This window comes from Limulus polyphemus, unplaced genomic scaffold (assembly GCF_000517525.1).
Source record: "Limulus polyphemus unplaced genomic scaffold, Limulus_polyphemus-2.1.2 Scaffold1887, whole genome shotgun sequence".
Classification (NCBI taxonomy): Eukaryota; Metazoa; Arthropoda; class Merostomata; order Xiphosura; family Limulidae; genus Limulus; species Limulus polyphemus.
In genome coordinates, this window is record NW_013667497.1 from 88,989 (window position 1) to 116,042 (window position 27,054).

General features: G+C 30.2%; 1 pseudogene; it reads left to right on the plus strand.

Moving 5' to 3' along the window:
* Window positions 1-22,734, plus strand: part of LOC106465258 — a 104,268-nt pseudogene extending 81,534 nt beyond the window's left edge.
* Window positions 22,735-27,054: the final 4,320 nt, after the last annotated feature.

Consider the following 27,054-nt stretch of genomic DNA (forward strand, 5'->3'; position numbering starts at 1 on the left):
AATGCTTCCTAAATAATAAAAAAAATAAATTATAGTAATGGAGTTAGTAAAGTTAGTATAGTAAAGTTTTCCCCAAAACTTTTTCTTCAAAATAAGGGTGCATCTTATTCACCTGTGCGTCTTATATTCCAAAAAATACGGTAATTCAAATATAAAAATGTAAAATCAATGCTCACTATTAAATGAACATAATTGAAATAATGCCTCCTAATTTAAGCATAAAACATAGTGACTGTACTTAATTTTGTAGCTTTGAAGTTAAACATGCATGACTAGAGATGATTAATCAGATTATTCAGTTTTTAAATTTCATGCAGTGAACATTTTCACATAATTCAAAAAACCTTTTGAGTACCTTGAATATGAAACCCATAATCAGTACTATTTTACAACCAAAATGTGAAGTAATAGAGCATAGCAGGTTTTTAAACATATGTTTACCCCAACCATAAAAGCTACATCATTGCAACTAAAAACCAACTCAAGAACTTAGGTATTGTGTATAACCAGTATAGCATCATTGAAAGATGTATGAAACAACATGGATTTTTCATAAAAATTTGGCGACACCATACAAGACATTACACTCCCTGAGCACAACCTGTTGATCTAGCTGTTTTAACAACTGTGTTGCTTTAGAAAAGATGCTCTTGACTATCAAGTTAATTCTGGAAAGTTCTCGCTATAAATGGCACTTTGACCATGAAACCACTGAAGAAACTTTTGCTATATGCTATATATTTTGAATTTTGTTTATATCTAACAACATTAATTAATATTCTAAATCTTTGCAACATGGTTTCAAAACCTCTTCAACTTGTGTCCATGAATGTATCAACTTCATCTGCACAAGTCAGATCACTGCTATATGAGCACAAACAACAGCAGATGGTCTCCAGTGTAAGAAGTATTTAACAGAGCTGAACAGGTGACAAACAACTTCAATGTTGCTTTCTTGGATCTTGAACTATGGAGAAGCAAAGTGAAAGGTTCTAACTACATGGGTTAAAATTGGACCACTCAAACTATTATGACTGGAAAAAGATTGATGCAGTTACATTACGTCACGAGACAATTGAGCTTATGCTCATGGTTTTAAGAAAATGATTCATTACATATATATTTCCATAATTTACGTCATTGAACCTTTTAGCCAAAACTAGATGTAGAATCTGAATGCCAGTGGTATCATTCACAAAATAGATTGTGTTTTATTTAAGGGATTTGAACATTCTACTAGACATTCAAACAATGAAATACGGCCTAGATCAACTTCATTAAATGTTTCTCTCCTTTGTTGGCTCAAACTGATTTTGCCAAGTTAGTGTACTTGCTAGAGAGAATTCTTCACATTAAAATTAATAAAAAAACAGGTTAAGAACTGTGACTTAAGAGTGCTTAAGGTGATCTACTGGTGACTGCCAATGAGTATAAATGCACAAAATCTGTTGGATTGGATGGTGTTGCTAACAATTTCTGGAAAAATATTTCTCTGGTGATGGATGCTTGTGTTTTGTTTTTTATCTATATGCTTATTTTACTTGATTGCTTCAATAAACAGAACATGCTTGAATGTGTATCATGAATTATCTTTAAACTCCAGTTTTGTGAACTGAGTATATTTATGCACTAGAGTAATAGTCTATCTTCATATTATAGCTGAGTGTATTTTCTATAGTTACATAATTTAGTAACCCTTAATTTACTACAGTTACATATGTAGCCTCCCCAAATACACACGCGCACACGTGTATATATTAATCTGCATGATTATGCCTCTCATTGATGACTGTTCTTAAAGAAGCATTTCCAGGACATCTTTAGACATGCGAGTCACTTTACAGGATGTATCAAGTTTCTGAAGAGTATCCGTTGTATATATATGCATGATGTGCAATGTGCAGACCACTTCTCTGTTCTTCAAGAAATGTTTTTAAAATAGCAATTCAGCACAGAGCTGGTGGATTTTCTTATCTGTTAGGTTTAAATGAGGCCAGTTGCCCGAGACAAAAGGCTTTATGATGTGGTCCTTATAACATGAGACACTAATAGCACTATTCTATGAGTGCTTATTCCTGTCCACACCATACTTCAACAGCTGTCATATGTGTCACTTTCCTGTATGAAGATGTGGTTGGATCTGGTTCTGTATTTTCCAAATGAATATGTGCCTATTATCTACTGCGAGATGAAGTATGATGCGTGTAAGAAGAAAATTGCTTCATGTTTCTGATCCACTGGACATATGTTTTTTGACACCATCTCAAGTGAGCCATCTTGTGTCTTCAGTGAATGGAATGCACTCCATTGGACATCTGACATAGACTGTCCTTATGAAATCTGTATATAACCATATGTGTTCTGATATGGAGTCCAATTGTAATTGGAAACATCTGCTTCAGTCTTAAAGCAAGTTCTCTATGACTCTGGAAAGTCAGAATCAACAGCTAGCAATCATCTGCTTGTGCTTTGAATGATGGGCTACCTTGTCAAGGTGTCTAAACAACTCTTTAGGAAACTCTTCCACATTCTTCTAATAACATTTTTAGACACTTGTGGCCAACTTCCACTTGTCTGATGACTCTCTGCATGAATGAAACATCCAAATGTCTTCTTTAAAGTATAGCTCTGAATTGTTTCATGAACAGTTTAAAGGACTTTAAATTCTATGGTTCACTTTAAAGTGACAACTGAAATAAGATTGTTTGAGACCAATTTATACAGCAAGGCTAAATGACCAGTCATTTATATTTCAGATTATATGACTGATTACCAGTTGCCTGATTTGCACAACAGTGAAGTGAGAGATGAGATTGAAATTATTTTATAACAGTGGTAATTGCCTTTTCATAGATATAATTCTACAACTTTAATTATTTTTTGTTTTGTTTTGGCAGCATAATTACTTAAATGAAACATGTTTTATATAAAAACAGTCCCTGTTGGTCAAATTGTAAAAATTATGAAATTGAAATTGTAAGCTCAAAATAGCTAGATTGTTAGGTACTTTCAGCTTGTAAGGAACAAATGCTTTAATATTGTTTTACTGTTTTCAGTTATTTTTTATAATAGTAATTCTAATGAAGTTGACAGCACGATTTTTCAAGTTTTTTTTATTGAAAATATCCGACTGCTACTAAAATGACTGGTTGTTATAATTGATGCATTGATAACAATTATTTGATTGTTCTTTGTTGTTTCCAATCAGTCTAACTTTAATATTTTTTTACTGTTTTCAGTTATTTTTTATAATAGTAATTCTAATGAAGTTGACAGCACGATTTTTCAAGTTTTTTTATTGAAAATATCCGACTGCTACTAAAATGACTGGTTGTTATAATTGATGCATTGATAACAATTATTTGGTTGTTCTTTGTTGTTTCCAATCAGTCTAACCAACTAATGACCCTCAGTTTTGTTCGTAGAGTAAACTTGGAAAGTAGAAGATAATAAGCAATGTTGATTAACTACTGTTAATCAGTTTAACCAACTAATGACTCTCAAGTTTTTTCATAGAATGAACTTGAAAAGTAGAAGATAATAAGTAGATTTTGATTAACTACTGTTTGTTAATTATGTTTTGTTTTAGAGTGTATTTCAAATCTACTTGTATTTATTATAGGATATTATTTGTTTTAATCAGTTATGCAATAGATATTGTCAAGTGAAATTAGAAGTGATATATGATCTGTTGTGACTTAGATTAAATGATTAAATTCTGTGAGCTATATAATGAGCTATTATTTGAAAAAAAGTAGTATAATACCAAAATATGAACTGTTAAGAAACTATTAATCCTTTAATTGTAACTGACTCAGTATTAAAGACCCACTTTAAGTGTGTTTTATCTGTGGTGTACAATACATAACTTACTCAGTAAATCAAAAAGATATACATTTAAAAGAGTATTGATATATGTTTGATATATATAACTTGTTTTAGTTTTCTGTCTAATGTTATGCAATTCATTATTGAATTTTATTTTTATGGTGCTCCCTACTGAGCACTAGATTGAATGAACATTCAATAAACATTAGTCAGTAACAAAAAGATAATAAAATTTGGTCTCAACTGCAAAAAAATCTAACTCTGAGAAAAGCTAAGAAATATTTTCTGGTCTAAGTATTCATTCAGCACCTTGGCTTAATGTAATAGTTGAGCACTGACAAAACCAAAGTATCAACAAAACAATAGTTATCATAATTAAAATGGAAGTTGTCATGTTAGGCTTAGCAACTTGAAACTGCAAAGAAAAGTTGTTTTTTTTGTCATTGTACCAACAATAGCAGGACAGATGTGAATTGGTTCAGAAGTATATGTCATGTTGCAGGAGTAGGTTGTACTTAACTAGGATGTCATCAGAAGTTAGATGATTGGAAAGTGTTTAACTGTGTGAATTAGGTAACATAGCAGTGTTAAAGTTGAGGTTCCAAATGTTTTTGTTCATTGATAGCATTTACTTGTCTATACATTACAGTAATGGTAGCATAAAAATATTATATCACTGTATTTTTCACTATTTTCTATTTCTAGGTGTTGTTTATGACTAGAAGTCAGATTATATAGAAGCATCATAGTTGCAGGGTTAAAACCTAGTAGCTGAAAATGAATTAAATTGCAACTGAGATTTTGTTGTATTTTATGAAAAGATCAGTGCTTTATAGTTCACTGCTCTTTATTTTGATATGTGTGTGTTTCTTTTATGATAAGTTAACTAAACATAGTGGTGTTTTAAATTTTAAATATAGTTTGAACTGAAAGAACAGAAACGAAAAGAGGATGAAGAAGCTGAAAGGAAAAGACAAGAGGAGTTGGCCAAACAAGCAGCTCAGGAACCAGTAGTAGAAGAACCTGATACTAGTCCTGAAGAGTAAGTTATTAATCAAAATTAAAGAAGGAATATGTTTATCAAAAATATGTGTACAAGGAACTTGACAATTACAGACAAAGACTCACTAGTTTTGTAGCCAATGTAGCAGTACAATAAATGAATTAAAAATTAACTACGAATAAAAAATTTTATTTCAAATGAGAAGGATATGTAAAGGGATATTACTAAAGATTAAGTTTACATTCACTATTATAGAACAACAAGTTCTGACACATTCACATGTCCTTTTTAGTCCAACTTTTGTGTATGAAAGTTGGACTTAAGAGCACGTATGAAAGTTTTGAAACTTATTTCCATAATAATGGATCTAAACCTTATTTTAGATTACTGTACATGGCATTGTGTTTTTACCTCGTATATTATCGAGACGTTAAAAAAAATTTATGGCATTAAAAAAAAAAAGAAAGGAACTTTGAAATATTTAGTAATTGTCCTCTAGGCTAATATTAGAAGAATTCTTAACATGTCAAGGTTTACACTTACATATCAAATTTCAAAATTTAAGTAAAAATAACATTCTTACTCTACTTCAACAATTTCTAAACAAAAAATATGGAATTAATATTTGTTTTTCTTGGCACATGAAATATTTGATTCCTCTAACTTCCATTAAATATTATTGCATAATTTTTATCAACAATGTTCATTGGAAAACCATTTTTATTTAGGAAGCTAATGTTGTGTAGGTCTTTTTTGTAAATATTTGTATGTGCTGGTGATATTGTAAGCACAATGAACCAAGATCTTGAATAAATTTTCCTTGAACAGCAGTGAAATGAAAATAGTAAATAGCAATTGAAAATATAAACCCTCTAAATGCCTTTTTTATTGAGAACTTAACATTCAAATTTGCCTTCATCATTACATATCAAAGTGATAAAAAGGCCAGCTGGTGGTCTTTTTAACGTTGAACATTGAATTTGATACTGTGATGACAACTATTGAAATATCTCAAAGGCTTATAATGCTAAAAACCAGGTTTTGATAATATATTAGTTTAAGGTTTAAAGTTCTCAGAATAGTGCTTTAACCATTGTTATTGATGAAAACACAAAAGCAGGTTGGAAGAGAAGGTGCTAGTCTTGAACCTATCACAACACTGTCAGTCTGATCATAAGTTATTCCATTGAAAAGGAAATGTGAGTCCTTGGTAGCAAATGTCAACAGATGCAGTAAAACAAACTTTATTAGTCATAATTTATTATTTTCATTATGTTAAGTAAATTAAGGTTCTAGTTGTAATATCTCTTCCAAGAGGATGTTGATGTACAAAGATTTAAAATAAAAACTGGCACAATACACATTTTTATCAAACTTAGACCTTTGTATTTCATATGAAAAGACAAAACTGTTTTTCGCAGTATGCTTGTTTTGTGTACATAAATTCTTATATTTCACTGTAAATCCAGAGGTTCATGATTGTACATTTGATACAGTATGTCTGACAGAACAACTTTCTTTATGAACCTTAGGAATACCTTATAAGATACCAAGATGGCTACCAGATGGTATTTTTCTAGAATATTCATCTTGAGAAAGTAAATTATCCTTGTTCAATCATAAAAGATATATCTGTAAGTTAGTTTAGAACTCTGTTTTTAAATATTTTTTGATTTAATAAATTTAGTATTTTCACTCAAAATATTTTAAACTTTTAAATTGTAATTGGATCTATTAATTAAAACAACACTATTACTTTTATCTGCTGTCATCTTAACATTTTCATTTTAACTCAGACCTTGTAAATCTGTAATTTTTTCTCTACAAAGCTTATATTTATAGTCATAATTATAATTATTTAAATTTTTTGCTGTGTTACTTACTAGACTTCTAGCACTATGAAATTATTAGTTACTATTAGGTCATATATGCTGTTTAGAAATATATATAATAATTACTCAAATGTAAGAATATAATCTTTATATTAAGTTTCAACAGAGGTATGGCAAATTTTAGGTCGCAGGTTACACTTTCTCTTCTTTAATATATGATCAAAAAATTTGATATAACTACATCTGCATGATCTATAAATCATAATACATATTAGCCTTGAAAATGTGTAGTCAATTGATAAAAGTAAAATAAAAAGTAAGTAATAAGTCTAAAGTTTATATAGAACTTAGTATGACTATTTTTAAAGAAACTAATGTTTCAGTCATTGTATAGAGTCTAAAAGCTCTTAAACCAGTTTTGTTTAAAAACAAGGTAAAGATATTCCAAATTATGTTTCAGTCATTGTATAGAGTCTAAAAGCTCTTAAACCAGTTTTGTTTAAAAACAAGGTACAGATATTCCAAATTATGTTTCAGTCATTGTATAGAGTCTAAAAGCTCTTAAACCAGTTTTGTTTAAAAACAAGGTACAGATATTCCAAATTATGTTTCAGTTTATGATGTCTAGAATTCCATATAAAAACCACAAATTAAATTTGTTTTGGTCTTATTGTTCAAAATTATGTGACACGTCTCTCATTTCATTTAATTTTTTAAACCATTGGATACAAGTTATTTCCACTAAATGTACTTCTAGAGAGAAAGTGGAGGTTTCACCTGTTGAAGAAAAAGAAATGGTAACTGATGGGGAACAGGAGACTGTTATAGAGACGAAACCAGAAGGTAGGATAGTTACTGTAATGTACAACAAAAACAGTGCTTTTCACAAAATGTATGACTTCTATAGTTACATCCTGTATAATCTGAACATAAATTGTTGTTTTCTTCCTGTTGTTTTTTTATGGTCATTAAGAAAGAATAGGTGAGTTGTAGCTATAAACTGTAACACATGAAAGAGATTGTGTTAAATGATCTAGATTTTATATTAACATCATATTGCTACTAGAGGTATGAAAGCAGTTAGAAATATTGATTGTTTATCTTTGTGTACAGTTCATATATTCAAATAACCTTCAAGTGGAGGTTGTGATAAATTATTAAATAATTATATGGCTAATTGTCATTTAGTGTAGACAAAATCAAATTATTTTGTGGATTTGAATAAAAGTAATGCATTACAAGATTCACCGTATTGTAGTTGTATTTCTTTTTATTAATATTATTCATGAACATGCTGCTTTCAGAACAACAAGTAAGTATTGCTGCTTACCTACAATTTGGAAAAGGACTAAGAAAAGAACTGTAAAATTTAACATTAAGTTCTGTTTTATTGTTGGTCTGTATACAGATTTCATGCTGTAAGTAAATCTCTTTACACTTAGATAAGTTTAGAATACTATACCAATAAGTTTATGAAGTTTTGTTTTCTGGGTATATTGATACTTAGATAAGTTTAGAATACTATACCAATAAGTTTATGAAGTTTTGTTTTCTGGGTATATTGATGTGAATAGATGGAAGAATTTTGTCTTTCTGCTTTCATGGGTTTAAAGCTTTTATGAAGTTTTGTTTTCTGGGTATATTGATGTGAATAGATGGAAGAATTTTTTCTTTCTGCTTTCATGGGTTTTAAAGCTTTTGTGATGGATTAAAAGATCTGTCCATACAAATGGTGTTTGACTAGAACTATGACTTTTTTCATGGGTACTTGGTATTAGTTAAGGGTGTAACACTTGTGATATTTAGCAGTTGTAAAAATTCAGGTAAGCCCATTTCTGTTACTTTGTTTCTTCTTGCTTCTAATTTTGCATGTATATTTTAAAAATCCCAGTATGATCCTGTTGCATTTATTACAAATGTCTTCCTTGCTTGATGCCATTTGTATTTGTATGCCTAATTCTGTTTTCTTTTCACTTTGCTTCTAATTGTGCATGTACCTATTGAAAATTCCTGCATGATTCTATTGCATGAATTTTAATAAGTGTCCTTAATTGATGAAAACCATTTGTAGTAAGTAAATTGAAAGTTCTCTGTACCATACAGCTGTAAGAGAGCTGCCTCCTCAAGTTATCACGAAGCCTCAATCAGCACCAAGTAGTAAGTATTTTTCTTGATATTGTTAAAATCATATCCGCATTAGAACTCCAGCAAATTATAGACGAAGCTTTTGGAAAAATGTAAACATTTCTTTAAGATTTCATTTTTATTTATTCTGTTATCATACTACCTATCAAAATTTTCCTGGAAATATTTAACAAAAGATAATAATGGTTATGAACCTTATTGGATATGTGAATTTATCTCTGTTAAAGAATTAAACTTGATATGAATTAAAAACATTATGCAACTTTATATCCATTTAACTGAACTAATTTAATGATGTAAGCATTATTTTAATAAATTTTGCCTTTTTCATTTTTTTCTATATGCATTTGTTCCCCTTGCTTTCTTTATCTGTGTGTTTTCGTTCCATCCAGTGCTTGAAGTTAGCATGTATTGCCAGTAATATGTTATGATTTTATTTACTCACTGTATGTTTTTATATTTATTTTAATGTTTTCTGCATGCTTCATGTTAAACTAACAAGCATGACTTTTTAAGCTCCATTTTCTGAAAACAACAAAAAGCAAAGATTTCGCTCCAGGTCTCCTTTTAGTAGCTGGAGGAAAAAGAAAAATTTACCAGTGGAAGAAACTGATCGTGCCAATCCCGAAGAAGGTATTAGTATCTTTCCGTTAAATCACAACAAGACGTAAGTTGACAAAAACTATGATGCTGTTCACCCAAAAGCACCTATAATATCCTTGTTAAAAGCCAACTCGAGACTGTGCTGCACTCTGTACAGTAAATTTATGGCAGTTTTGGTTGAATATAAGAAAAAACTTGTATCTTTCTTATTAAAATCTGTCCATCCCAAGGGTGCTTATGGGACATTGTTGTAAACGTGACTAGAAAGGTTTAGCATGCTTAGTAAAAGAAATACTTGATATTAAAATAATAATAATAAAAGTTATATTACAAAAATCTGAAAACATGAATTTTTTACATGATACTAAAATAACAATTCTACTGAAGCTTTCTTTTGCCCAGCATAAAATTCAAGTCGAGCACTTTCCAGATGTTTTTGTTAAGCAAACAAACTAGTTTTTTAAGCATGACTTAATAGCACCACTAGATGGTTGCATCCATGAAAATCAAAGTGTTCAATTAAAGTGTGTCAAAACAGTAGACATTATCTTCTAGGTGCTTTTATATTACTTATGTTCATAAATTTGTTAAAACTAAAAGTAGTTATTTATTTGTTACAATTTATAAGTACACTTTTCATGACCATTTTATGATTCATTTAAAAGTTATCTAGCTGTTCTTGTACACTTAAATGATGAGTTTTAGTTCTGAGTAATTTTGTTTTGCCTAGTTTAGGATTCATCCATTTTTTATTACTAGAATTACTTGCTACTAATTCAAAATTTGTTTATTTCTGAAAAACACCTGTAATTGAAATGAATTTGAAGAAATACTTATTTTAACATAATATTTTTTGGTTGGTGTCAATAAAATACAGTATGTGACACCACTGATAATTTCAGGTATTTTCTTGACTGTTGTTACAATATGTGGGAAATAACCTGAAAATTATCATATTGAGACATTGATACATTGTAATGACAGTTATCCTAAGTGAACTGAAAAATATGTAATAATGTAGATGAATAAATTACTATCTAGAAATGTTCACAGTACATCCCATTAAGAAGTGATAACTGTTGCTGTTGAAAAAGTGCTAATTTTGCCCATCCATAACAAGAAAAATTTTATCTTTATTTGGATATATACAAGTGATTGTTCCTAAATGTTCATGCATTTGTTCCACACATAGTAGCATCTCTGTAAACTGCCAGTCTTTAAAAAAAAAAAAAGACAAAGGTTACATACCAAAAGTATTCGTTGGGCTTATACTTGCTCGTCCCTGTTTCTTTGTTGTGCATTTCTGGAGTGAAATCATAGTAATTTCAAGAGAAGGTACAAAAACTTGTACAAACTAGCATGATTTGGGGTTTATTTTCCTTGAAAATATATAAGGGTAATAATCACTGAGTATGGAATCTGGGATTTTAGAATTCTGCACTAGGACTTTTGTGTTACTGGTACGTTTGGTATTACTATAATTTTTTTCTCCTATCTTCACCTTGTATAGACATTCTTTTGACCTGTTCCAGCGTTTAGTTGTAGTTCATAATGAACGCTGAAGCTGCTAGTTTAGGTAAAGGCCCTTTGATCTATATGAATAATAATTTTAGTTTTTGTTCATTCTTATGTGTTTGCTTGTTTTTCCTTTGTTGTCCATGTACATTTTCTCTTAACATTATCCAAATCAGTAGTGTATTGTGAATACTACTAACTTTTTTGTCAGAAATCATTGTATCTGAATAACACATCACCACATGGTAACAATATATAGCTAAGAAAATTCAGAAACCTATTTTCACATTTGTTGTCAACAAGCTGGAATGTGGGTATAATTTTAGATAAATGATGTATATCCAATAAAATCACAGTTCTATTCATTCTTTTTTTTAGACTGTTTTGTAGCTTGTAATGAAATGGAACTTCAAAGATCATAATTTAATGGTTTTAAACAGGTGTACAAGACTAATATTGTAGACCTTTGTTTCAAAATTTGAAATATATGCTATACCATACATAGTCCTGTAACACTTTTTTTTTTACTTTTTTTTTTTTGTATGTAACAATGTGTTATTGCTTTCATATTTATTTGACAGTATTGCCTGTGATTATATAAAACCTCTCTCTGTGTTTTTGATTAATGGACAGTTGCATTTTCAGGCCACAGAGGGTAATTGTGAAGTATTATAAATATGGTGTATTTATGTGGTATACTTTTTCTGTTGCAGTGAATGTTCATGGGAAAGTTATTGTTTTTTGCATAAGTGAAACAGTATTTTAAATGTTGTTCACATGTTAATTTTTTCTCCACTGAACAAAGAATTGATGCAAAGTTTTGAATGCAACATTAGGAACTTAAGATGAATTATGCAGACATCCTGATAACAACAAAACAGTGTAACATTAGTTTCAGGACATTTATTTATGTATAAGAAAATAGCTTATTTTTTTATTTCTGCAAGCTTTTGGCTCCATTACTGTTACCTTAGATGCTACAATGTTTCATGGTATGAGAATCAACAGTGTACTGAGAAATGTTTACAAAGACATCATATAGGAAATACCATAACCAAATCACTTGAATAGTTTTTATTCATTCTGAAATTATGTAAAATAATATATGGTATTTTAACAACCATTAAGCTTTTATTTGCCATCAGGTCTTTATCTGTCAATCTCAAATGAATTTAGTGAAAGTAGATACAGTAATTGATTGAAAATGCTGATTCCATATCATTAAAAACATTTTAAAGCTTAATTCCTCAGTTACGGAGATGTGAGTGGGAATTACATATGACCTTTATAAATTTATGTTACAGAAAAAGTGAGTCCTACGAGTCCTGTTGGTAGCCCAGTTGAAGAGGAAGCACACTTTGAAGGAATGCTTGTTAGAAAACATGAATGGGAAGCAACTACAAAAAAGGCCTCAAATAGGTTTGTTATAGTATTTGTATGGAAGAACTTTTTAAATTTGTCTACAATTTCTGAATTTCGTTTCTGATGTTACTGCCCAAAAATTATGTAAAAAATTAGTTTAATTAATATTAAATGTACCAACAAATATATATATGTTCTTTATTCTCTGAAAGCTACACAAGTATAAGTGACAAATTGATATATTTTATTTAGTCAATTGCATTATTGCATTGTTTTCATTTGTGATGTGATGTAAGCACCAGTAATATTGTGTCAAATTTAGTAATATCAAATACTACTGTTACTTTTATTTGTAATGTCTTCAAATTATAGACACCAACTCAGTAATTACTCCGAGGCCCAAGCACCCAAGTAAAAAAAAAAAAACTGTGGGTACTCGGCTCCCAGTGGATTATGTATAAAATAACATTATATAAAACCAGTTGGTCAAGATCTCGAACTGCTTTTTTTTAAGTAAAGAAAAAACTAAAAACTCCAAACAAATTTTTTTCGTACTTGTAATCATCCTCAAAGGCATTAACTCCATAGGTGCATTCTGTCTTATTTGAAGAAGACTCACTTGGAAAGCCATGAGCCTTAAAGGGGCAGACCCATAAGATAAATGAGCCCCAGGTTTAAAAGAGTAGTGTTTTCACTAGCTATCTAGTACCTTTTAGGACTCTTCTAAGATAGTGATTTAGAGAAAATATGAAATAATTATTGAGAACGTGAACATTCTATTGACTAGATTTGCAAATGTTGTTTACATGTTGTACTTAATTGGTCCATTATGAATTCCATCAGAAGTGTGTGAACATGTCAACTTTTGTCTACACAAGCATATATGCCAAATTTGGGATTTGATTATAAAATATAGTATTTTGACTAACGTTTTATGGTTTTATGATGTTTTTCTTTTAACACAAGCAAACTGAATTATGAATGACCTCAAGTGCAATTGAAAGTCACTCAACATTCTAGCATCAAAGCTTTTTTATATTATCATTCGTATCTGAAAGTAATTACACAAAAGATAAGACTAAGGTGTTAAAGTTTAATGATGCAATGTTAAATGGCAAAAGATCATGAAGCAATGGAACTAATATATTCAATATTTATGATAAACACTGTTATACTGCATATTTGTTTTTTTTTCAAAATTCTCCTTAAATAGTAAACTAGGACATGTAGGAGTAATTCAAATCCAAATGTGCTGGAGATGTGTTGTACATACAGTAAATGAAAACAACTCGCATGTTTAGATACAACTGAACAACAAGGACTTACCTTATACTTCTCTAATGCAATTATATAAAAGTTATATGCATAGCACTTATCTCAGTAAATGAACATTCACGTGTAGATATTAAAACCCTAGTGCTTAGTTATTCAGTTTGAACAACATGTTAAGGTGACATTTCTTGTAATATATTAACAAACAAAAAATACCTTCAACAAATTATAATCTCAGTGTTTTTAATTTTAGAAATTTATCAGGTCAGAAATGATTGTTTAACTGTAAAATTTACATCTGTGTTACATACATTGATAACCTTATCAATTTGTCTAAGATTAGTCAATATTACACAGATATTGGTAAGTAAGATTTCAGTGTAATATTTTCACAAACAAATGTGTATTGCTGGTGTATTTGAAAATGCAGTTTTAAGTAGTCCCTACATTGAATTTTTACCTAAATTGCAGTTAGTGAATGGAAAAGAAAGCACATTTAGCCCCATTGCTGATATAAAGATCTTAATATTAAATGATGTAGTTATTTGATTAATCTGGGAAAAAAAAACTAATTTAATGCATGTGCTTTAATAGTATATCTTGTTTGATATTTTTGGGCTTATTCTAAAACTTTACACTTACATATAAGTGTGTCTGTAGAATAGACAAATTTTGTATAGAATTACAGAAGGCAATTAAACATCAGAAATAAACTTTTCATCAATGCAAACACACCTGTTCAGTTATCGTATTCGAACTAACAGTGTGGTACGAGTTTGCTGAGATCCTGCAGCCGCATGAGAAAACTAATGAGCTACTTGGTAAATTAAATAGAAAGAATATTTTTTTGTATTAGTGAAGATGTTTGAAGGAATTATTGTGTAAACAGTCTTGTTATCATCTACATTACTTTTATCTTTACTTACATATTTGCAACAAAAATAGGACTGCTGTTGTATGTGCTCTTATAAGAATACGTTGAGAACTAGAAGCTAGTTCTGGTTACTGTTATGCTGGTTGATTTATTAGATTTTATGATAAGCTAAAGGTAACATTAATTATTTTTCAGTTAAAAAACATTCTTTTCAATAGATCTTGGGAGAAAATCTATGTTGTTCTTAGAGGGAAGATGCTCTTTTCTTACAAAGATCAAAAACACTTCAAACAGGTTAGTATCTGAAGTACCTTTGTGCATTCATTCAAGAACTACTTTTGTGTAATCTATGTCCGATACTTTCAAATACTGGGATTGTGTTTACATTAGCTTGAAAATTTTTATAATTCCTACTTTATGCATTGAAATTAATATAATATGACCAAGTTTGTGACTTGCATTGTACATTCATAATTTATAGTTTCAAGTGTTTTACAATGTGTGTTGCAATAATGAGGCTTCATATATATAAATGATCAACCATGATTTGCTTAATTTGTCTGTTTGTTGCTTTCCAGTATTGTGTCGTGGTTTAAAAAAAAAAACGTCAGTTATGAAATTTATTATGGATGCTAAAAAAGCATAAAATATCAAGATTCTTTAATGAATATATATATATATGAAACTCTAAAATTCTAAAAGAGAACTTGCATTTTATAATGAACAGGAACCAGAAAACTATTTCCGTGGGGAACCGCCCACTGATCTCCAAGGAGGTGGAGTTGAAACAGCAAGTGATTACACAAAGAAAAAGCATGTTTTTAGGCTGAAGTATGTTTAGTTTTGTATCATTTTTTACTCCCTTTTTTTTAACATTATGAAAGAATGATTTAAGTCTGATATTAATAATTCAGAAGTGCTTATACACAACCTAAAATTTATATAGGAAATGAAATAATCACTGAAAATGGCACAGGAAGTGTTAATTTGGATTAGTAGGTTATTTTTGTATAGAGTAAATTTGGATTTATGTAACTGCTCTTCTGTGGGACTTTTTACTTTCATTTGACCAATAAAAAATAACATTTCATTGGAAACAGTACTATTTCTCTTACTGTGACCACCATAAAATTTTTTTCTTCTTTTGTTTGAATATGTGAATATCTAATAACATTCTTCCTGAGTAGAATTCCTTTATCAGATGTTTATATTAATTGTCTTTACTGGTGTGTCTCTGTAGAGGCATGAAATTGTCTTTGTACACCCCTCTTTGAAAACTTTTTTTTTTAGTTGGTTAAGGTACATTAAAATATTTAAAACTGATTTAACCAGGGCTCTGAGAACACTAGTCACATGTGTCTTTCTATTCAGTGTTCAAGTTGTTACAAGTTTAGCAAAGAAATGTGTTGTGTTTTTTATTATTATTATTTAGATACCACATAACTGCATACATTATTTTTCACTGTATGTTAATGAATATTTTGATCTTGCCTCGTTAAGTCATGTTTTCAGTTTTGTTGTTTGTAATAGAGGTTTCTTTGCTGGTATACATCCCAGCTTGAACTGTCAGAACTTGTATGGTGTTTTACTCAGGGATTGAAATATGTTGTTTTTTCTTATTCCAGTCAATCCCAACTATTAAATTCTGAAAGAATATTGCATTAATAAACCACACTAAAGTGCATTTAATTAGCTAAAACGTAAATTTAATACACATATATTGCATGATAACGTCTGAAAATGCAAATAAATGGTTAAAATTACAGTAAGTGCAAAAAAATTAGCAAAATTTTATTTCTTAAGTTTGCTAAGTTAATTGGAAGGGTCTAATTATTTAAAACATAACAGAACCAGTGTGCAGGCATAAATGGTTTAAAAGGTTTTAGCCCCACAGTGGCACAGCAGTATGTCTACGGACTTACAATGCTAAAAACTGGGTTTTGACCCGTGGTGGGAAGAGCACAGATAGCCACTTGTGTAGCTTTGTGCTTAACTACGAACAAAGAAACAATAAAAACGTTTTTAATGAACAGTTATTGAGTTCTATTAGAGTTTTTAAATATCTTTAACAACATCTATTGTATTTAACCTTAAAAACTAAGATATTTAATAGTATTATGTTTTCTTTAAATAGTGCATTAAGTAATCTATTCTTCTGAAACTGGATATGTTGCTTGATAAATAATAAGTATAAACCACATAGAACTATAAAATGCCACCCTTAATGAGGATTACTAGTTTTTAATTAACAAAAGGCATGATTCAGATCACTAGCCCAATGTCTTGGCACTTCAATGTATTTAGGTTTGTTTCCACTGTATGCTTTCAAATGCAACTGAACTTTAAAAAAAAAAAATTGTAAGACTAACATAGGGCATATTTCTGTACAGAGTAAATATCAGAAAATAAAAAATGTATTATCAATATCCAAAGACTAAAATCTATAGTTTTTCAAATGTGCAAATTGGAGATTAGAAAGTTTTGAGGAAATGCTCTCTTGAGTAAGTTTATTTAGGAAAGAAATACCATGGTACCATTAATGTGGCTTGATACCAGTTTAGCTGGCTTGAAATTACTATGTAGGTATTTTATCTAAAAGATGATATGAAAATTAAAACTTTGTAGGTCTAATATGCAATATTATAATATCCACAAAACTTTTCTACCACTGTCAAATAGTAGGGTTGTTTTTTGTATCTTAGCATGTAAAAATAGGTAAGTAATGAAATCTTGTTCTTTTGCAAATCTCAGCTTCAATCGGTTAGAAATGATTTTTTTAAAATTAGTTCAGTTTCCAATTTCTAATAATTATAAAAATTATTTTCATTTGGAAAATAAAACATAATATAATATTGCTAATAGTATTTGTTTTTTTTTTACAGCCAATCATGGTTATTAAAATTAACAGTATCAATAAGGAGCCAATGTAAATGTTAGCTTAGAACCCAGTAATTGTCCACTATGTTTAACCCTATGTGCACAAGTTGGAGTCAAAGTGTGCATGTCATGACGTTTTTCAGGATCTCATTCAAAATTTAATTAGCCTTATTATTAAGTTATAATTTCATACAAGTTTTAATTTCAGAAAGAAATACTTAGACAAAGTTTCAATCTTTACTTCTGTGTATAGCACTTGTTCACTTTGAATTGCCCATTTAAACGTTCTTTCCATCCTTATTTGAGCTTCTGAGTTTTAATGCAAATTACAAACTTATATTACAGGTATTTCTGTGATTTAATCTAATTTTATAGCCTCCAATAATCTTGACTTGCTTAATTATAAACCTGAAAGCCATACCCACATGCCATACACTCCTATTGCATACTGTCTTTTAAAATGTTGTTTGCAAACTTATAACCAAAAGAAAGAGAGGATTTTAATTTACTGCCACATAAATCCAAGCTTGTTCTGATGACAGCTTTTGAGTTATTCGGCCTACATATTCAAAGTTGATATCGCCAAATTCGCATCAAACGTGGCAAGGGAAATATTTTAATGCACTTATAGTTTAGTTATAAAGTCAGTTAAATTATAATTGTTATAGAACATTGCATTCTTTGTCCATGTTATTTCATGCTCTAAATTGAATATTTGAAGTAACTTAAAATTCAGTAAAATACTAACAACAATCATACCAAAACTTGTGGTTAACTTGTATTGGGACTTAAAATGCAAAAAAAAAGTACGAGACCTATCTGTAAGTACTAGATTTTTTATTTTTATTTTATATTTCTATTTATTTATTACTATAAAAGTAATGAAAGTGTGGAAATTAGAAACTTTTTAAGTTAGATAAGAAACGATAAATTAAAAAGAAAATTTAATAACAAATTTCTGTGAGGTATGCATGTGAGCTGCACGTGTGTTATCTAATTCAATATTTTGTTTATCTTAACTTGAGCTATGCACTCACTGGATAATTTCATGTTTTATTATGCAAGTTTAATAGTTAAACATGGTCACAGAGCAGTAAAATTAAATGAAGACAGATGCAAACTGTTATGAGCCTGAGGATGTTTAAGATAAATAACTGTAATTTTTTGTTACAATCTGTAATCACTCTTAAAAAGAAAATAGGGTAATTTAGATTTATTCAAAATGTTTGGGGTTTTTGTTTACAAGGTCAGTCAAATGGACCAAGCCTGTATAATGTAAGGAAAAAAAGAATAACAGATACAATGTAGTTTCACTGAAAACAAGATCTTGATGTTCATTTAGGAGGTTCTAGAGACTATGTAAATACAACATGAAAACTGTAACATGAAAAGAAGTATTTTTGTTCTTAACATGAAACTCATCTTCCACTCAGAATAGTCTGAGTCAAATTGACTGAAGTAAATTCAGAGATAACTATTTATTAGAAATGCATTATTAAAAATTCTGATGCTTTATGTACAATATACGTATAATGATTACTAAAAGCTTAACACATTTTGTATAGATATATTAAGTAAATTTGGAATTAAAGAACTTACAATAAACATTAATTCTCCAACATAGTCTCAATCCAGTAGACTAACCCCGTGCATGTAGGGTTAATATTGTTAGAAGGTTTAAATGTTCTTGAAAAGACAGTAATTGCACAAGTAAAGTTGTTAAAATTTGACGTGTTTATCATTGGCCAATTAGGAAATATTATATATTTTTTGTTTTATCCGCAGGTTACCTAATGGTGGTGAATACCTGTACCAAGCCAAAGATGATGTGTGTAAACTTTACAATTTATTCCATAGTATAGTATTTAATGGTTCTGTATAGTTCTGGGTTTTGACTTGTAGCATATTTGATCTTTAATCTTATAATATCTTCAGATGTTTTTGATATAATTCTTTAATATAGATGATATTTCATTTAGCTATTACATAAAAGTAGAAGTTATTATGGTATGTAATGCATTATACTGGTGAAACATGACCAGAATGGTTGCTGTTTTTAAATAATGTGAAGACTTCTGTGATACAGCTTTTATATATTTGTTAATGATGCAGTTCATCCAATATCACTACGCATGTAATTCTTAGTATGTTGGGATAGGCTGAGGAAAAAATGGCCGCTGCATATTATGTATTGCTCATCATAGTCTCAAATCTCTCATAACAATCAAAGAGACTTTTATAAACACCTAACTTGTGTTTTTGAGGTTTTCAAAAACTATTAAGACTTTCAGTTTAGCCAAAAAACCTCTCTAAAGTATAGAACTGGAGTAGCGTAACATCCAAATGTTTTACTGATTATTCTGATTCTGGCACCAGAAGGGCTAGTTCACCAATCTTTGAAGTTGTTGCGATGATTTACACACCAAAATGTTGCATTTCAACTTTGGGAGTGCAGAAGCAGTATAGCATTTTACTAACTTCAACACCTGATGTCCGTTAGGACAACTCACTCAACATGCCAGGCTAAAACTGCTGCCTTCATAGTGACTGTCATTCATTAATGTTTAAAAACAGAGGGGAAACAAGTATTTAAAAAATGTTGAAAAAAGTAAGGATGATGATGTGATGGCAATGCTAAAACAAGGTAGGGATGAATACACAAAACCATACAAAAAATCCCTACATAATTAGCCACTGAGTCAATGTTACAAGCTTATGGGAATTAGCCATTTTAAGACATTGTTCAATGTAAACGCTTTTATTCAAATCTGAATTCATGCAAATGAAAGGAATTCAAAACTTGGTTGTAGGTAAGTTTTTCTTGGAAATATTTGGCTACTTGTGTAGGGATTTTTTATGGTTTTGTGTTTTCATCCCTACCTTCTGTCTGTACTTTTTGGCATTGCCATCCCTACATCATAGTCATTTTTTTCAAAATTGTTTTTATTACTTTAAACTTAATACAAATTATGATTCAGTCTGAAATTAGCTTTGGAAATTGGATGGGAAAATAAATTTTTTGACTTTGTAGCTATATCTGAATTGGTGGAATTTAGATTGGTGAGTGGTTTAAGCAAGAAATGTTTGTTTTATTTTAATGTTCATCCCTTGAAAGGCATGTAAACATCTCCCAAGAAACTCATAAAATATCACGCTGAAAATTACAATTGCATGTTGGATTGCATGCTCTTCTCTAGAATATTATGGAAAAAAGCAGTCTATCTTCAGACTTTTTAACAGATATTTTTATTTAGATTTCTCTGATTAAGTGAAAAATAATCAGAGCTACTTAGTTCTGAACTGGGATTCTTTAAGACCTTTAATGAGAAAAAATAAAATTCATTGTGAAGCTCTCTAAGCTTCTTTTTAATTCTAACTCAAGACTCATAACTTGTATCATATTGTGCAGAATGTAGAATATTGCACTTACATGTAAGTAAAAGCAAATATATACATAATTGCATCTAGGTCAAATTTCAGCAATTGTTTTTTTATAGTGAAGTTTTTCTCTTTTCTTTATAGCTAATTTCAATTTTTCAAAAAAAATTAAACTCATTGAAATGTTTGATTGATTGATAGAGACTAAAAGTGAAAGTACCTTTTCTGGGGGTTAACAGCAAAAACTTAGTAAATGTTTGTAGTTATTGACGTAGGTATAAATGAAAATACGAAATCAAATTCTATCGTCGAGTGTTAGGACTAACTTCACCCATATTTACTGTTTTAGGAGGAGATGAATGAGTGGCTTCAAAAGCTTAATATAGCCATTGGAGAAAGTGAGAGTTCTGGTGGGCCATCTCGCTCTCAAACACTTCCTGCCAAAACTGAAGGGGAAAAGAAAGAGGAACACAAGAAGAAAGGTTTCTTCACACTCAAGAAAAAGTAACTGGGTTTTCCAATATTTGTTCACCTTCCTTCATTCTAGTAACTGCCTTGCTGCTTTGGACATGATTAAAGGAGACAACTTTTTTGAATAATGACCTGCCTTGTAGTTTGTTTTCTTTTGTTGTTGTTGTATTCATGATAATAATGGTTGTGTTGTTAAAAGCAAAGCACTTTGACTCAGAATAGCAAAAATGAGGTTTGTTCATGTTTGTGGCTGTTATAGAGTGACACTTGACACCTGTGAAATATGTGCACATCTCGTGCTAACACTTTTAATATCATGTTTTTGTGTGTTTATTTGTTGTGTGCACAATATCAAAGAAATAATTTTATAAAAGCTAAAGGTAAGGAAATTGCCCATGATCGTAAACTAACACGTCTCCCCACCCATATGTGATAGTATAAGAACACCTATTCCCTCCCAGCCTATTGCTGTGGATGCAGGAGTTAGGTAGCTAAACACTAAGCTGTCAAACAGTGTGCCACTGCCTCGCTAGCAGTTACCATTCTGTTCACAGCCCTCCTCATCTTAAACCTGACTTGCATGCAATTGAGATGAACTGGTTTGTGGAAACCATCATCATCACTGATTTCATTTACAGAGCAGCTTTAAAAATTTATTTCTGTGCTGTAAAAGTTAAAAGATATTGTTTTGATAGTATACTTTGAGAATTTTAAGTGTTTTTTATTTTTTATATATATCTTTTTATCATAAAATTTTAATTAATCAAATTTACAATTAAGGTGTTTAGCTATTTGTATATGTATAATAGTTGATTTTTTGCTTGATTTAATTGTTCTCTAGCTATTGAAGTGTTCAATCATCCTGTGGTTAGTGTTTCATCAATTGCCAATAGTCAAGCCAGATGGGGGAGCCCTCTGCTACTTAGTAATAATTTTCATGGACAAACAGTATTTGATGTCAGCTTTTGTTGTAATTCTGTAATTAAAAAGCATGATTTCAATCATCTTGTTTCAACTCTAAACACCAGTGGAATTATTGTTAGATTTGTTTTACTATAATGATGTTTGGATTAAAATGGTTCTGTCAGTATTTTACATTTTAGTAGGTATAATGTTAAAGATACAATATTGTTATGCTTGCAACGTACATAAAGGTATGAATTTTATAATCATCTTGCTCCAAGTGTTGAATGAATATAGCTTTTTTTTTTCATCACTAGTAATGAAATATTTAATTCTGAATTTTTAAGTGGAAAAGTTGAAATAATTATTCATTTTAAAATCTTTTTAAAGCTTCATAGAAGCCATTTGTGTATTTTAGTAAACACTATATAATAAAAATAAGTTATTTGCTTACGTTGAACTAAAAATTTAACGTATGGTATTTGCATTTGACAAGTTTTAAGAAAATATGATTTGAACTTTTAGGTATCTGTAAAACTTGTATCAGTTAAACATTTTATGTAGTAACGTAACTAAGATCTTGTCTGTTTGGATTGACTATTTTATTGCCCCAACTTGTGTTCAGTGCAGCTTATGTATTTGAAAAAATAAATATTTTTCCCGCCTTGTTGCGAAGATTCTGCTATGATTTGTAGTTGACAAAACAGTTTATTTACATCGACAAGGAATTATATTGGAGTGAGGTCCAGTTATGTTGCAATGATATTTTGTCAAATGTTTTGCTAGAAAAATATACTGATTTATAATAGTGATACCACTTGAATTTCAGATGCCCACCTTTCTATTTCAGCTAGAAGATACAGTATTTGTCCTTAGCTTACTCCTAACAGCAAAGATATATTTCAAGTCACTACTTACAATGTGTTACAAAAATGTTTGCAATTATCATTTGAGAGTTATATCTAACTACACAGTTTACCAACATTATCTTGAAAAAAAAATAGTAGTTTTTTTTTATAATACCTCCTTTCATTCACCATTTAGTTCACCTGGCCATTTTTTCCTAGATGTGGTATAAAAGTTTTAGAACTGCTTGAATTTAAACATCTAGAGACAAGGTGACTGCTTGAAGATAAATAAAAGCCTTGTGTTAACTGGGGAAGTTGTTATTTGTAGTTACTTTTAACATTATTTATACAGCTGGATATTGCTAGAATTAAAACAATAAGTGTAAAGACTTTTGTAATTCAATTTACTTCAGAGTTTAGTAAGAATATTGCAAAGTTAGATTTACAGGTGCAGACTTAGAATAATTTTTAGTACACAGAAAGTGTTCATGGGGTTCTTTGATTAAAAGTGGGTAGTTTCAACAATACAAGTATATCCAAAGTTGTAGAGAGTTTCTAAGGTGGTGCTTTTTTTTTTTCAGTATAGATTATATTGGATTATGCTGAAACTGTTTTGACCTCGTCTTGTATTAAAATATATAAATATAGTTTTTGAAAATTTTTTAATTTTACAATTAATGATAAGTGACACATACATGGACACGTTGAAAAATATTTTATCTGGCTGTGTATTAGTTTATTAAAAAATTGGCAAAGTCTGACACATGAGTAACTATCAGTAGGTTGAAAATTTTTACTGATTATATATGTCAAAGATTAAAGTGCCTGTTTAAGCACTTTTTTCTAAAACTTGGAGTAGATGGTATTCTCAGGTACATGGAATCTCGTTAAGAGTAATTGGGTAGGAGCTGCAGAATAATGGGAGGTTTAATCAAGAAGCGTATCACTCAGTAAGTCTGGATAGTTTGGCTGAGTTTAGTACGGAAAGAGATTGGGTGTACAATATAAAACAGAATGAAAGAAACTACTGAATATCAAACACAATCAAAATGATTGTATTAAAATATTGACTGCACCATTACTGGATCTTTCAGAGATCTTTATAAAGAAGAAGTAGATATGTTTAAAGTCCATAAAATTATGTTTTAGACAGTCTGAGAAAACATAGCATGATATACAAAATGATAATTATGTTCTTCTCAGCGGAGGTATGTGCTACCTGCATCACTGTTGGTCATTCCCAATGCAAAATATGGGAGGTTATCCTCAAAGTATCATTTGACTTGCCACTGGAAAAAATCACTGTCCACTTTTATTGTACTCAAATTTGGAGAAACCTTTTCCATGAGAAGATGCATATGATACCATACATGAATGACCCACAACAATTGGTAGCTAGATCAAAAGGGACTACCACTTCCTTGATCAATGTTCTGTAGATAAAACTACATACATTTGTATGTAATCAAATTTTGAAAAACTTTATAAGAACTTCAAAGGGGATAGAAAACACCTAGTATGCCTTATATCTTATTTTTAAAATAATCATTAAGAATTAAACTTTTATTCATTTCCAAAAGCTTAAAATTAAAGTTCTTTCAAAAATAAGATGCTTGTTTTATTTTTCTCTTACTTTGAAACTAATGAATCTACCAAAATTTACATATATACGAGTCACATCTAGTGTGTTCAGTAAAGTTTCTTCTTCATAGATTATAAAAGTGATCATATACTGAATGCTGAACAACTTCAAGTAATAAGGTCTATTGCTGAGACTTTTTTTTCTGATGGTTACCTTTTCTTCCCATTCAAGATGTTGAACATGCCTCAACTATATCAGTGTCAGTCTGGTTTTCATGTCACATTCCAGTTTTTAGTTTTTGGCAAATTAATAGTGTTAATGATACATTTTTTTTACTTTATTCTGATAATAATGATAGTTTTTATGTGTAGGACAAATTCACACAAGAGACTTATTCTTAGAGACTTATACTTGGTATTTATAAATCACCAAGTTTGTCGACAAACAACAAACGATTTTGACTTATCTGAGAGACAACGAATCCTTTGTGTCTTGGAATTTTCGATTTTGACCATTCTAATACTAGTTATTTCTTAAATCATTTCCAGAATGAAAAAGTTACGACTGCAGCGTGTACGTATTTATTATTCGAATAAGTAAATTTGGTTTGAATTTCGCACAAAGTTACTCGTGGGCTGTGTGCGTTAGCTCTCTAATTTAGCCATTATAGACTGGAGGGAAGGCAACTAGTTAACACCTCCCACCACCAATTCTTGGGCTACTCTTTTACCCACGAATAGTGGGATGGACCGTCAAATTATGACGCCTCCACGGCTGAAAAGGCGAGCATGTTCGGTGTGACGGGGTTTCGAACCCGCATATTGAGAGTTAAGTGCCATAACCACCAAAATAAGGAAGTAAACAAAGCGTTGCATGAATGCTGTAAGTGATCAATAAGTATATTAATACTTTCTATAAAAAAAACAAAAAAACTTCAAAACAGTTATTGGGAATTTGTACTTTAGATATTATTCTAGTAACATTCAACAGATGGAGCCACTTTGTTGGGCGTCAATGAACTACTGTTATCTAGTTTTACCGTGCCATCCACAATGGCGTTCCCTTTTTAATTTACAAACTGGAAAGTTTATTTACTGGTGGTTTAGAAGAGAAAACGTATATAATTACCAATAACGCATTCTTCCTACTAGTTATACTAATTCGTAATTTGATAATAAATTTTGAGTGACAAGCGGGTTGTACTTGGTCGACAATCTTTTTCCTTATTAAGTTAGTTAAGCTTTGGGAGCTCGCGACAGTACCCGAGGGCAAGTACCTCAATTATACTATAGTAATAAACTTAACTATGGGGGTAAAGTTTTATTGCAATTTCTGTTAAAACCCTAAGCATAACTAAAATTAAAAGTTTTGTTTTAAGTTCAGTTACAGTTACACACAAAACAATAACAGAAAAGTATATAATTTTCAATTTAGAAAACTCCATAAGCAGTAGAACACTTAACCTGTTTCGGAGATGTTATTGAACAAGGTGCAATAAACCAGAACAGCTACTGTAGAAGTTAATAACCCCCGAGTTACTTCTGTCAAAAAAGTTTTGTATGTTTTCAGATTACTTCATTTTATACTTTTAAACAAAAGTGTTTCTTAAGAAAATAATTTGCATCAAAGTATTTTCAGTTTCTTCCAGGTTAAAAAGTAATGCACCTCTTATAATTTAAGACGTGAGTTTACTCTAGAACAAGAAAATCCATAAATTGGCTCATTGTTTGATGCTTAAACCCTTTGAATGTAGAGATGTAATAATACCGTGCTTAGTTTGCAAGATAAAAGTTAAATGTAATGATGTATCTGATCTTCAAAGATGACATGATGTGGATTCCCACGTAGTAAAAACATTTGCCTCTATAATATATCAACAGTTGTGATCGAAATGAAATAAGTTTGCTACTATGGAACGCTGTAATCTCTAGTTTCTGCTGAAAGCCCAAAGGAAAAAAGTAATTAAACAAGAGTGTAAAGTGCAACTACCTCCAACCTGTCATAAGAAGGACATTACAAACATTTCTTATCTCCAATGTAACGGTGGTGCTTAAAGTAAACAATGAAGAACTAGAAGTGTATGATAAGTCTAGGACGAGTGAAAATACGTAGAAAGTCGCACAAGACAGATTCTCATTTTAGTCTTCGAAAATACAGAATCCTGGCGGCGCTATAATGGTGGGAAGGAACTTTCGAGTCTTTTCATCTAATCTATATAAAAGCCTGTGTGTGTGTCACGTCACGCTTGGTTTCTTTTGATTTCTCGAGATAGGAAGAGTCATAAAAGTCAAAATGCATTTATTCATATATACTAGCTCGATTACTGTCTGCCCATTATGATTTTAGTGACTGGGGTACAAGGAGTATGTTCCGTGAAACCTTATAAGTGTAGTGAGTGTTGGTATAATAAGCCTAAAATAAAGAAGTAGGGTGTAATCACCTAACCTAGAGCCAAGTGCATAAAATTTATCATGAAAGTAAAAATATCGATTCAATTTTAAATCGTTTCTGAATTAAGCAATTTTCTGTTATATCACCAACGTTTTTAAAGGTATAGTGTC